This window comes from Phaethon aethereus (genome assembly GCF_964289735.1).
Source record: "Phaethon aethereus genome assembly, chromosome: 1".
Classification (NCBI taxonomy): domain Eukaryota; kingdom Metazoa; phylum Chordata; class Aves; order Phaethontiformes; family Phaethontidae; genus Phaethon; species Phaethon aethereus.
Window position 1 is genome coordinate 97743056 of NC_138575.1, and position 15143 is coordinate 97758198.

A 15143-nucleotide genomic window follows, 5' to 3' on the forward strand; every position below is an offset into this window, starting at 1 on the left:
ACCTGTTTGAAGTTATAATTTCATACCTATAGTATGCTGCAGGCTCAAAAGTATTATCCTATGCCCCAGGTACTGTGTTTTATGCCCTTGCTTTTTTTATTACTTCCTTGTAAGGTTTCAAAAGGGAAATGAAATTATCCCATACAGAAGGAACACTGCTTACCTCCAGTTGTTTGGGCCTATATTTTTCACTGAAACCAAAGGCAGGAGTGTTACTGACTTGAAGAAAGGCATTTTAATTTGTCTTGAGTTGTTTACTAAGGAAGAAATCTGAAAGAAACGTGCATCCTTGTATCTGAAGAGAAGGTGAAAGAACAGCTAAAGTGAGGAACACAAAAATCAAGTTGGGCCAGAGTAATTTGAGACTGTATCTGAACTTGGAGTCAACTTCCAGATCTAGATGAACAATAAACATTTCGGCTGCAGTCTATGAGGCAAGTATGCACAAGCTCCCTGGAGCCAGCCAATCTTCCCGTGACCTGATAAAACAGAAATGCATGCACATAACCAAATAAAAGCCATAACATTTAGCCAAGTTCTTGACCTGAATGGTGAGTGGATCAGGACCCAGGAGTTTATATATTTATATGCATATAGTTTATATACAACCTAAACAAATACTGTAGTCAGAGGTCATAGGGTCAGATCTTGAAAGGTCCCTGATACAATTTGTCAACAGTGTTCGGTCACCTAACTCCCCTAACTAATGCGGAGATACTACTGAGAAGCTGAAGATGGTCACCTTCACCTTTAAACACCAAAGAACTAAGATTTATGGTAGCACGCAGTGGGGGAATTTGGTTGGGAATGCTGATGTAAGGCAAACCGTTGAGAATCAGGAAAAGTAGCAATGGCGGTCATTAACAAAACAGTAACAAGAACGCTAAGCAGATTTCAGAAAGGAATGAGAAAATATTTGAATTCCTACATTAAGAAATTTAAAGTAGAACAATTCACAATGAAAACCACTAAATGTACCAAACTAGTAAGTTCTGTTACTGTGGATATGGAATAGAAACTGCTATGTTCACTTTCAAAGGGGAGCACTAGGACATAAAAATCTGACATTTGTATCAATTGATCTAAATTTAGCTTTTAGGAGTCATTGTCTCCTATGCACGTCTCTGCTCATCTCCAGGTTAATTTTTTTTTTGCCTGACAATAAAAAATTAATAGAAATACTGATACAGGTGATAATTATGGAGCATAAACTCAGCATGTTTATGTGGCAAGGAAAGTAGTCAAAGAAGAGGTATTCGAACCTCACATTGTTTACACAAACACACCACACAGTTTGATATGGATGCTAAGCAAATACAAAACTTTCTAGAAATCAATTAGCATGCAGTATGTTAAAAGCAGTATAAAGAATTTTGTACTTTAATGTACCAAATTCATCACTCAGCATGGAAAGCGATGTTAGATAGTAGAACATCTCTATAGAAAGACCATCACAGCATTACAGGGAAAATTTATTTCTGGATCTGTGTCATTAAAACTAAAATAATTCAATATATCCTTTGTAAATATGCACAAGGTAGAGGAGTTCACCAAAGCCACAGAGGTATGGATTTTCTCACCTTTTTAACGTGTGCTTAGGATTCAGTTACTGGAAGGCAAGGAGAAATATTTCTCTGTTAGGCAGCATTAATGTCAGTTTTGTCTCAAACAGTAATGATTACTCACAAAAATCCTTTTACTAATGACTATATGGAGGAAACTTAGATAAACCAGTTGTTTTGCTCTGCAGTGAAATACTTCCAAGTTTTCTGCGCATGGCACAATTTTAAGAAGTCTGTGCAGACAGCATCGGCAACACTGAGCCTCAAGAAAAAAGTAACTTAGTATGTCTGTGATTTATGTAATGCTTACTCAAAAAAAATTCATATCTCTCGATGCAGTCAAAGCTACCTGCTTCTTCTTTGCAGACCTGTTCACTTTTTGGCTAACTGCATTAAAGCCAAAAGCCAAGAAACTTAAAAAAAAGTATTGTATTCATTCTCCAAGTAGTCATTGAATCATTAAGGCGAATGAAACTACAGATGCCTTTGTTCATTATTATACAAAAGCTTTGCGAATTAGAATCAGCTCTAGACCTTTATGCCGTTCCTAACTTCTTTGACATTCTTCTCTGGGAAAAAAAGCTTACAAAAAAATTTATTTTTCTATCACAGAAAGAGATATAATGTAGGCAATTAGACCAGTAATATCCAAAAAGTGTGAGGTTGAAATGGATTCAGAAAGGAATTTTACATGTGATTGAGAGGATTTTTTTGCTTACAAAGTGAAATGACTCCGAAATTAGAATGCTTATTTCTTCTTTGGTGCAAGACATGTTCACTTTAATTACTGAAGTCGCTCGTGCTCCCATCTCATTTGGTTTGTTTTCTTTGATGATATTGATGCTGCATTTTCATTAGACTTACATCTTGATAATAATTTGTAAAAACGTCCAAAGTTCAACATCAGTGAATGAAACCTCTATAATCAACATGTCAGCTGAGGATCTGGCCTCTCCTTTCCAAACCAGAAACAGTATCTACCATACCACAGCACATTTCTGTACATAGTCCGACAGCTTGTTACAAGCACCACAGTTCGCTGTTTTAACGCTGAAAGTCGCCTAGAGGTTGTGCAACAAAAGAGGCCACCCCCGTGGCCTGAATAATGACTTTCATCTGGGGCCATTGGAGAAGACAGAGAAATAGTCAGATGCAGTCTTATTCCCCCTTTTGCTCTGGATTGCTTTTCTGGAAGGTACATGCTAGGCAATGTGCAAAGTAATTACTGTGCAAACTGTTTTAGGTAATGTAATAGCAACAGATTTATCCTATAGGTTTTGGCCAGAAGGCAGAGAGGAAAGCTTTCAGAGAGGGCTGAACTAGAGAATTTCTTAAAGTCCCTGGTCCTAGCCGTGCATTCCTACCTTCTTGTAAGGTAGGAATTGAAATAGTCCAGAAATAGTATGAGTGCTTGTAAAATTTGTGCAAATATTAATTATTCTCTTGGGAGAAGGTCCATACTAAGGTTCATTGGTGCACAGCATATAACAAAATTTTATGTTTTGGAGGTATAGATCATGCAATGGTTCTGTCTCTTGCTGATGTAATCCTGGTGAAGGCATATTCAAACTACCGTCTGTCTTTTCAGGTACTTCAGCAGCTAAATGGATTTTAATGTTTGATGATATACTTCCCACATTAGAAGAACTGGAAAACACTTAAACAGGGAGCTATATTGAAAGTCATTATTTTTTTCACAATTGGCCTATAATGCACCATGTTTGCAGTAATCTGCCACTTACCCCTGTTTTCCTCAGTTAAATCTACCCCATGATCAAGCTTAGTAATTTATGTAAACAGATTGGTATCCTGTTTCTACAGAATAGCTATTTGATCTTTCAGAATTTTTTCTCATTACTAACTTAAGCGAAATACTTTTCCTAATAACTCCACGACAGTGCCTCACTGCTTGTTTAATTTTTCTTTAAGTAGATGTCTAGTTCTGCAGTATACAAATGCCAAGAATATTCCAAGTCTCAGAGCACAGATCCCAGAAAAGCAAATCTAAATAACACTAGTGTTAAGAAAAGTAATTCTGATTGCTGTCTTCTTGATCCGTTATTACTAGACAGAGAAGAATCCATGATGACAATTTTGCCTTAAGGTTGATTATTCACCATAGACAAAGTTCAGGCTCAATGCAAATTTTCCTCACAGAATGACTAACAGAAGTGTGACTCTTGTGTACCTTTTTGGAGCTAATTAATTAAGTCAACTCTAACCACTAAGCCCCTTCTCAAGTTATTTCTATTGGTGGGAAAAAGCAATCAATCAACCTTGAAAACATTGAAGCCCATTACATGACCCTGTTCCACAAGGTCTCTTGGCTCCAGCCTTGTTCAATGAAATCTGCTGTGACTGGATCATCTGACCTGTGCCATGTAGGAAGCTATATAGGAAACGTGAGAATGTGGGGATTGTAACCCCAGTGGAATTTGAGGCTCAAGTTACTTGTCTTGTGGGTTGGTTTCCTATGATGGTTCCTACGATCTTCATTCTTATAGTATCTAGGATTTAAGTGATGCCTTATTAGATTTCTTGTCCCTTGCTAATTCTGGAATATGATAGTTTTAAGTGATAAAACATGAATTTATTTTCAAAAATTTGTTTCAATTTTAACAAAAAATAATTGGTGCTGAAAGCAAAAAAGTCAGTATCAATTTGATGGTCTTGGCATTTAAAAATTTTTTTAGTAGAATGTAGAAGAGAGAGCATGCTAGAGTTTATCCTTATTTTGTAAGTATCAGATAGCTGTATATTTATCAGTGTGAAGTTCTCAGACCATAACAGTTAGTTCATTAGTAGTCAAACTGGTTTCATTATCTTTATAAGTTGTTTTCAAAGATTTGGGGGTAGGAGTGATTCAACACACTTAGTATCTTAAATGCAAGCAAGAATCTCACCAGCTGCAATTTGAGCTGTGGGTGGCAGTGCTTCTGGAATACTAGATAACTTTCACCTAGCTGCTTAATTTTGGTTTTGATGGAAGATCCAGTCTGTGTTTATGTTGCTTTTTGTTTGTATAACATTTTTAAAAATAAAGTTGCCATTAAAAAGAAAAAATAGTCTAGAGATAGTAGCTGCAGTGATCTAAAAATTACTGATTTCCAAGGGATTAAGAAAGAAAGAAAGGATTTGTTACTGTATGAATGAATATAGACTTGGGGAAAAATACAGTGGTTTTGTTATATCAGACTGTGACAATACATATTGGTTAGGGTTAATATTGCTTCATTAACATAATTTTAAGGGTAGTAATCGGTCTTCCATGTTTAGCTTGAACTATTGTGTCAATGTGTATTCAAGACATTAAAGGGTTTCTTTTTTAAATTCCTTTACTTTGCAGAATATTCAGCCTCAAGGAGTGCTCATGTATGAAGAATTTGTGGTTAATTTCTAAAGTTGTGCTTAGGATTTATTGTGTATATGAAAATCCTTGCAAATAGAAATTAATTTGTTCTTGTATTTTGTTTAATTTTATTTTCTTTGGGATATACTTCAGTAACATTTTCCTGTATGTATGTATGTAACCTTAGCTAAGATTTACTGTTCTTGGTAAGCCTTGTTCCTAAGAGCTTTGTCTTGTGTCACGCAGAAGGAGAGGAAGGGTTCTTGGCAGAAAGGTGCCATTTAAGGGGATACCTTTTGTTTCTTTGCAGAAAAATAAAATGAGCTAGTAGTATCAGTGCAAATAAATATTTCATAAGTGACTTAGTAGCAATGTATACGCAAATGAAACTGTAACCAGAGGCTTGTCTTGGTTGCCCAAGGCTAATGCCACTAGAGCAATACAAGCTCATGCACTGAGATAACTACAGACTTATGTAGATTCTCAGAGTGGATGGATTTGCTTCTGTTGTTACCACCTAGACAATGTGTTGAGCATGGAGTTTAGTTTCCATATCTCTAATATGGGAATAATCCTCCGCATTTCTAATGCACAACTTATGTTAAGTAGCTGCTTGTTATGTTGAACACCGGCTACAACCTATTTTAATTTGTTGTCTTTGGTGTGACTGATTACAGCAGAAGTAGATCTGAGATTCTAAGCAGAGGGAATAAATCAGGACATTTATCCCTTAGAACGCTTTTTTGGAAGTCTAGAAAAACTGGCAATAGTAAATTCAAGCAGAAGCGCAGACCAATGGTACACTCTGTAATATGCTGTTCTGTACTTCCAGCACATAGGTGTATTAGTCCCAGGTTATCACATATTTCAAAACATTAAATAGTTGTAATGGGGTGATATATTCATATAATTACAGGTGGTGGTGGGAACAGAATTTGGAACCTGCTCCTGGGCACTTCAAGGGCTGTGCCTAGGCAGCTGAATAGAACTAGCTGCTTAAGACTGTGACAGGTACATCATCTATCCTTTAAAAATACCTCCAGCAGCTTCCGCTTCCCACCAGTGCTGTTCTGTCAAAAACTGCTACTACTCTGGCAATGTAGACAGTGCTTTCCATATTACCTTGTACCCAACCTGTTTAAAATTTGGATTTAGCAGTTTTTGCCTTCGAAACTGGTAGTGATGGTAGTCTGTAATGTTATATTGTTAATTTAAAAGCACATTTTGTAGCTTTAAATACCAGGCAACAAAATTCTCTCTGTTTAATAAGCTTTTTTCATTTTCTTTAACGAAAAGGAAAACAACCACAACCAACACAACAAGACCCCCACAACTGAATACAGAGCTTAGCAGAACAGCTTTCCAGTTTTAAGAAAATAATGGACATTGGAAATACAGTTGCATACTTCTTCCTGACATGGGACTTTGCCCCTCCCGAGGTTGTAAAACTGTTCACTGCATTTTGTCTTTGGTGCTGAGCTTACTTCCAGTCTCAGTCATAAACTGTATTTGTACCAATGAGCTCAGAGTGTGCTGATCTGATGGTGGTTTCACCAGAAATACCAGGTGAAACCATAATTCTAGACTAATTAGATGGCATTTCTAATGATTCTCTTGGTTTCTCATTTCCACATTAGTTTTAAACCTGGAAGATTAACTGTCTTTTAGAGCCAGTAATTGATTTGTAGGGATTTTGTGAACGTCTGTCTGGAGATTATTCTCCCATAGGAGATTCCCTCATCCACTTCAAAATTGGACTGCTACCTAAGACAAATGGGTAGGTTTGGCATAAAACTCGAGGGGACGTGATTTTTGCATGTGTATGTGTTCACATTGCAGAGGGGCTGGGGTTTATTATTCATACTACTATTATTTCTGCTGGCTTTGACAAAATAGCAGCTGGTTCTAGTCAATAAATGTTTAAGGTGCCCATTTTTTTTCTCCAGTCTCATGCATGCTGCAGGGAAATAGATTCCAAAGGGAACATTTCATGACACAAGTATTCATGAAATGACAATATAGCTCCCAAGGTGTATTCTCTGCTTTATTTCCTTAACAGACCTCTTCCACTCTTTCCTTAAGCTTACAACTGTGAAAGTCAATGGTGAAACTCTTAGACTTTAAAGAGAATGTGGCTATGTCAGCATTTAACCTTGGTCATTCAGGTTTGAAATGGCTCGTATAAGCAAATATGTGTCCATCCAGTCTTGGCAATGGTATCAAACTGTGTTTCTTATTCAGTGCATGCTATCCAAATTAAACTGTTTCTACAAGCAGTTGACCAGCTGATGTATTCAACACTGAAATTAATTTCTTTAAAGTCATCTTCATGAAACTATAACTTCTAGTAATTTATAGGCTTTTGATTTATATACTGTGAAAACAGCAGTTACTTACAAACAGTACATTCTCACACAATTTCACTTATTTTAATGAAAATAACACAAAAGCCTCACTGTGATACATATAAAGGATAGATCACTGCCTTAAACTCTGCAGCCCAATAAAGTATGGCTTTTGACTGTCTTTTTTTTTCTGTATTACATTCATGATTTCAAGCTTTTCTCCAGAGGGCCTAGAATTCCTTCTACTTTATTTGTAAATATAGTAAAATGTTTATTTTAATTGCATGATTTGGTGAAGATTTGCTGAATATTATATCTAATAAAGGGTAGAAAATCCAGCATAACCTGATACTTATTCCTTCCATTACAAATTGATTCATTATCATTTGAATTTTTGTCCTGCTTGATGAGTAATGTTATGATAACACCTATAGTTTCCACTGGAAGTCAAGTCTGTACTGTATTAGGACTTTGTACTGTAAAAGAACACCCTCTGTAAAACTGCCTGCCAATTCCAGTGTAGATTTATCCTGATGGGGGTTTAGTCATTGCTCTCTCTCTACCAGCTGCCACTAAGAGCTAATAATTTATGTATTGTTTGCTTATCTTTGGTGAAACCTGTCTTCCACATCTCCAACCAAGTGTCAATTCAGTTCTCAGCTTTAGGCTTCAAATCAGCAAGGCTCACTTCCAATGTGAATATCTGAGCTGGGTTTGTATGGACTATGAAGGCTCTTGCTCCTTCTTAGGGAAGTCTTCTTTAGGTGGAAGGCCTCAAAAGTTTGGACCAGAGCTCAAGACTTGCACATATCTAGAGTAAAAAAAAAAAAAAAAGTAAAGAAAAAAAATTAAAATTTATATCGAGGAATAGTATAGGCAACATACAGGTCAGTGAATCATACATAGATTTACTAGTAAGGAGGTATTGACGACAACTGCTGTGGCATATATCTTGCAACAAAGCAATGAGTGAGCGCAATCATGCTACCACCCTTATCCATCCATTTCTTGTATGTATCTGATGATGATGTAAACTTTGAAATAGGTATTACTGGCTGATAAGCTCCTGAGAAATGCCCTTGAACAATTGCAGGTGAAACAAATAATGTTTTTTGTTTGGATGAATACCCATGTGCTTTTCAGGTATTTGTTTATCTCTAATCGCCTACAGCCCTTTCCCACTTCACCCATTTTGGACTGCCTTGGTAAAACCAAAAGTTAGAGGATCCAGTTTAAAGGTCTTTCCTGGAGTTTCTATGCAACAGAAACACTAGTAAGTGAAGCTTAGTGTTGTCCAACTCTAAACACTTGGTAGCACTGGCTCTGGGTTTTGTTTCCTTTCCTCCTGTCCACCTCCCACCTTTTTAAAGGATAAGGTATCAAAACACATAATGCTCTTTAAAGTTACATCACTGATGGTACATAAGAACAATACAAATCTTGCACTCCCCCATTCTCCCTACATGAAACAAAGAAGTAAGAGGCAGCCACGGGCTTCCATTACCTATAGTAAATCTGCAGGATTAGTAGGGATCTATTCTGCTTTCATGAGCACATGTGCAATCACAAATTATAAACATCTGAAATAAGTGAGTTAGTTATTTAGTAACACTCAGCTGTGCAAATGCCTCTATCCCTTATGATTTTCAAAATACTGTACAAACACTGTATGTAGCTATAATGATTAGTGGTAATTTTACCTAGCCCTTTATTTTGCAGTTTGAACATGCATTTACATATTTTATTGATCCATAAGCTGGAGCCAAAAGAGGAAAAAAGCCCAAGCTGTCTCTACTAAAGGCAATGGGGAGGGTCTGTACTGCTTTTAGAACAAATTGGATCAGATTATGAGCATCTTGCCTGAGGCCATTTAATAAATAGTTTATACAGGTAGGAGTGGAACACAAGCACCATAGTTCTATAATAATTGTGTTCTAACAGCTCAGAAACGAAAGCATAGCATTAAATGTGTCTTTCGTTAATGTCCTTCTAGCAGCAACACTGTCAACTCTGTAATTTTTTTCAGGAAGCAAACCATAATTTAATTTTTTTCTTTTTTTTCCCTAATGTTTTCTAATGTTGAAGATATATGGTCAAATGCCATCATTTATGGAGTTGGAAATTAAGTGTACCTATCAATGGACTAATGTGTCATGCATTTTCACTGGTGTATCGGAGAGCAAAATTTGGCCCTTTTAATGTCAAGTAAGAAACAAGTCGTCTTAACTGGGTAAAACTGGATAAAATCTAATAGTCCTCTGTTTATTAGTGGTTTTAATGCTGAGCTGTAGATTTGGAATAAAGAGGAAATTATTCCCGATTTTCATGTGGCTATAAAGCAGATATTTAAGAAAAAAAAAAACATAACCCCCAAACATGTTCATTCTTTGTGCCTTTTTTATCTGCCTGTACTTTATAAAGGGAAGAACTTTGGGTGGTAAGGATGATATTGTGTTTGCTTTTGACAGTCAAAGTGGGTTGAGCTTTTGGTTCCATCTTTAGATGCCAGTGAGGTGCCTGAGGCAGCATGAGTAGAAGATGGAAACAGAATCTCTTAAAAAATATTCAGAAATCATTTTGATAAGTCTGTATTTCCTTGCTTGAATTGACAGTCTTATTTCTTTCTAGTGCCACTGGCTATTGCTGTCTTTGATTCTCCTAACTCAACATACTGCAGTAAAGCACTTAATACCTTGCAGAATCTGAAATTGTTTTTACTAAGGTGAAGTGCGGGGTTTGGAGAGGAGAAGCAAGGAAGATGGTGGATTTACTAACAGTTGCAACTAGCTCAGTACAGGGCTTTGAGTTTTGGTTCCTGTTGGGTCCCTGTGGTAATTCAGTTTTAAGCAACAGAAGTCTTGAGAGATGGTGACATGAAAGCCTCAAGGAAGAACAGGGAAACAAGCTGAAGCAGATTAGGCAGTAAGAAGATATATATGCAGCAGAAAATGAAAACAGCAGATAATCTTTGTCTACATCAATATACTTGTTGAGTGATTTTTTTTTTCCAAAGCCTCATAAAACTGTTTTAGATATGCTGTGTGGCTTTTGATGCTATGTGTCCACTTGGAGCTGCTCTTTTTCTGATTGCATGCTGATCAATATATGCACAGTAGGGTGGGACGTAGCGTATCAGAGCTGCTAGACTATGTCACTCTCCTTTAAAGTAGTTGGGAAGTATGCATAATGTCCTGGGCTGTGCAGAGGAGACAGAATGGAAAAAAGCACTTCCATCATTAGGTTCAGGAACTGTACCTTCTGAATTGCATCTTGTAAAAAACAACAACAAAAACCCAGACAAAAACCCAAACCCCCAAACACTTGGAAGTCTTAGGCCAGAAGGAGGAGGTTATGGTAGCCATGAGGTTGGTCATAAGCAAAAATAGTGGTGGTTCTTTGTCACATGGTAACCATCTTGTGCCTGGAATTGCTTTCTCCGTATTGATAGAGTGCTCCCCTAAGTGGAGGTGACAAGGGCAAATTTTTTGTTGTTTTCTGGATTCTCACTGGAGTTTATGTATAGGAAAACTTGATGGAAGAGAAATGTACTCACTAGGCTTGTGAATCTCACATAAATATTTGGGGTTTTTCTATTTTTATTGAACTAATCAAGAGTGAAATTTTATTTTCTTCTTCCATCAGGTCTGTATTCAAGAAATTAGGAGAAAGGGGAGGGGCACCAAGCTGGCTCTGGGCAGAACAGTGACATTACTGGCTGCATGGTTATCACTTATCTGCTGCTTGAATTTGGACATCAGCACTTTTGACAATGATAACTGGAATGGGAAAGGTGCTAACAGGTCTGGAGTGCTCTCATTCTCCTCATGCAGCACTAGGCTGGTGGGATGATGTCACTGACATAATCGACAAAGAGTTGCAATACCAGACCATTCTAATTTCCTCACTCTATATGTTGATGAGAGAAATACTGGGTATGTCCAAAGCTTTATGAGGAGCTAGTACTGCTCCTGACCCTGCTGCCTCATTTGCATACTGTTTTAAGAGCTCTGGCAGAGCTATTAATGAGGCTTATGACAGGGTGAGGGAGGAAAGAAAATGAAATTCATGCAACAGCAGAGAAGAAAAGACAGAGAGAGAAAGCCTGGGGAGAAGAAGAGAGACGAACATGCCATTTGGGGGGCTTTGAGACAAATTGCCCTCTGAGGGAGGCTGTGCTCAGCACATGCTTTTCTCAGTTACTCAAAACTGAGAGCTATTTTGGAACTACAAGCCGATGTGCATATAACACGTCTACCCTGCCACACTTTTATCTCCTTCAGGGGTCTCTGCTGCTATGATCTCTTCCCAACTGAGTAAAGCACATGAAAATAATGCAACAAGTTACCACTTCCAAGTAAGTGTAAATTTTGAAGTCAGCCCATATCTGCTCTATAAGTCATTCTATTTTATTTTAGACCTAATGCACCACACAGAAGATACGGCAACACTTCTCTTAGCTTAAATGAAGCAATCCATTCAAGTAGACCTGTCTATGGGTCTAAATCCAAACCTACAGTACTGTGGTAGAAAACAGCTCTGGATTCCTCTACAAGTTGGTAAAGCTTTAATTCATTCTTTTCCCTTTTCCATGGAGGAGTATGGACTTGTGATTATGCTAGAAATCAAGATTATATAAACTTGCAGTTGATGTCTGTTGTGTGGCCTCTGGCCAGTTCTCTTGGTGTATTATCCATAGACTCTTCTGCCAAAATCGTGACTATTACAAGCTAAGACTTTAAAAAAAATGGAATTCCTGTAGTTAGTCCCCAAGTCATTAGGTACCTTAAATGTGTGTAATAGGCAAACTTTAGATATCAGGGCATTAAAATTCATGCTGTTGTTTATAGCTGTCTGTGCACATACGTGACACAGGATAGAACTGAATAGCTAGCACAAGGTAATGAATTCTGAAAAGTTCTAGAATAAAACTATGGATGCTTGCCTGGTATCTTATGAGCAATCATAACTTTTGCCAAGAAAGCAGACTTTTCTTTTAGAGTTATCTCTCTCTGCTCTCAGCAATAAGAAGAGAGAATATATAAACTATATAGCAGCCAAGGGGCTTAATATTCACTTTTGCTACAACAGATTTGTAAGGGTGGGAAGTGGTTGGGGGGGAACATTCTGCTTCCTTTGCTCTTTCGGAGTTATAACTTTGGAAAATGAAAAACTTGATTCTCTTTGCTGTAATACTTTTGATATTGGCACTGCTAGGCAAGAGTAATCTTCATTTACCCACTTCATGCACCAGTGAAGTTTTTCATGGCAGTGCCTGTGCCATTAGATAATACTTCTGAAATTTTCAGTGCCCAGTGGTGGGACACAAGTGAGAACCTGTGAGCTTAAAAAGTGCAGCAAAAGGTGGAACCCCACTAGATGATATGGGAATTAGAGAACCAGTTTGACGTTCAGATCAAATGAAAAAAGCAGGCAACAGAATTGTGAGAAGTTTTTTCTCTGCAAGATCCAAGTGAATGAAAGCTAATTTGAATCTCTTTATTAAGGATTTGCAAATGACATTCAGCCTTCTAGGCTGCACAAGGCTTGGTATCAAATCTAACCATGTTTGATTCTGAAGAGGTCTTGAAGTAAGGGTCCTGCCCACAGGAAACTGAACAAGAAGGCCTCAAGGTATTCGGAGGTGGTGGTTGTCCTGCAGGCTCTCCTGTCAAAACAGGAGCAAGATAGAGACAGAAAGTGAATGCTTTGTAGCTTAGAGCAGGGGAAGGAGAAAGGATGGGAAGAGATTGATACAAAAGTTTGGAGAGGCTTTGATGTAACCTCTGCTATAGGTGCTTGTTTCTAATATGAATGTCTCAGAAGGCTAGGGGGAACTAACAAGAGGGTGGGTGGAGGAAGGAGGGTATGCTGGTTTCTGTGGGCAATGCATCAATTCTTATTCTTCATGGCCTCCCCACTCCCTTGTCTTGTCATTTCTTTTTAGCCAAAATGACTAAATGATGGTTACCCAACTGCTTCAGAAGTGATATACAACTAAATCCAGGGGAAGAAAGTATAATTGTGACATGCCCCTACATCTATTCATCTGGCAGAAGACTGTGACAATCTCTCAGCTGGTCCAAAGCAGCAGGTGTCTTGGGGTGCTCATAAAGGCTGACTACTATAAATGTTCCAAAAATCTATGAGTATATCTGTACCCATAACATAAGCTAAAGATTCATTATGAGAAATCCGATATACTTATTCAGTTCTTTTCCCCACCCCCAGTAGGACAACTTCTGCTGCTTAAAAATGAAACTGAGGGTGGCAGGCGAGATCGGAGAGACACTTTACATACCTGACAGCAGTTAATTTTTCACATCTGAAAGTCAGGTACATGTTTTGAGTCCTTATTCATTGAAAGGTGATTCATCAGCTAGGCTAGTTTAATAGCTGCTTCCTGTTAGGTATCCACAAAAAAACCTCCCACGATTTGTATCCAGTGTACCTGGAGGTAACAAGTTACTCTGTGCTCTACCTAAAGCGTGAATAGTAATACTTGGAAACATCTGTTTTATGTAAGGCATGGAGAGTGTTGTGCGAACCACAGATAAAAAGCGCTGAAGATGTAAAGCAAAGAACCTTTTCAATACTGAATACTACCCTGTTTGCCTGGCAATGAAAATACCTGTGTTTTTCATCTGGACAAGCAGTCTGGAAGTTGGAAGAAGTAATAGCAGAGGCCTTCTTCAGACAACTGAAACAAGCCTCATGTTTTCAGGCCTTAGTCTTCATGAGAACTTTAACTGGTATCTGCTGAAAGGTTAAGACAGAAGGGCACAAGCAATCCAGAAGGTTTCTGGAGAGCATTGATGATAACTTCCTGACACAGGTGGTGAGGGACCTGACAAAGGGAGGCACTCTTTTGGGCCTGATACTTACAAGTGAGGAAGAACTTGTCAGGAATATGAAGGTAGGGGCAACCTTGGCTGCACTGACCATGGAATGCCAGAGTTTAAGATCCTGAGAGAAAGAAACAAGGCAAATACCAGGATTGCAACCCCTGGACTTCAGATGAGCAGATTTTGGCCTGTTTAGGAGTCTCCTTGGAAGAATGCTATGGGGTACAATCCAAGAGAGCTGCTTGGGTATTTTTATTGTTGTTGTTTTCTTCTTAACGATTGCCTCCTCCAAGCTCAAGAATAGTCCATCCCAATGTGCAGGAAGTCAAGCAAAGGTGGTAGGAGGCCTGCGTGGATGAACAATGATCTCCTGATTAAATTAGGTATAAAACAGAAGTGTACGCAAGGTGCAAGAAGGTCAGGTGACCCAGGAGGAGAGTTGTGATCAGAGGCATAATGTCCAGCTGGAGATGAGTTACTAGTGGTGTACCCCACAGGTCAGTATTGGAGCCAATACTGTTTAATATCTTCATTAATCATGTGATTGATGGGGCAGAGTGTACCCTCAGAAAGTCTGCAGATGATAAAAAACTGGGAGGAGTGGTTGGTAGGCAACATAATTGTGCTCCCATTCTGAGGCACCTTGGCAGGCTGGGCAGAGAGGAACCACATGAAGTTCAACAAAAGAATGTGCAAAGTCCTACACCTTGAGAAGAATAACCCCATGTGCCAGTACATGCTGGGGGAAGCTTTGCAGAAAAAGACCTGGAGGTCCTGGTGGACACCAAGGTGAGACAGCAATGTGCTCTTGCAGCGAGGAAGGCCAACTGTATTGTGTGTTGCATTAGGAAGAGCATCACCAGCAGGTTGAAGGAGGTGATCCTTTCCCTCTACCCAGCCCTGGTGAGACCACATCTAGAGTGCTGTGTCCATTTCTGGGTTCCCCAGTACAAAAGAGTCATAGACATACAAGAGTGAGTCTATTGAAGGTCCACTGAGGTGATTAAGGGACATGAGGACATCAGTCATGTAAGGAGAAGATGCA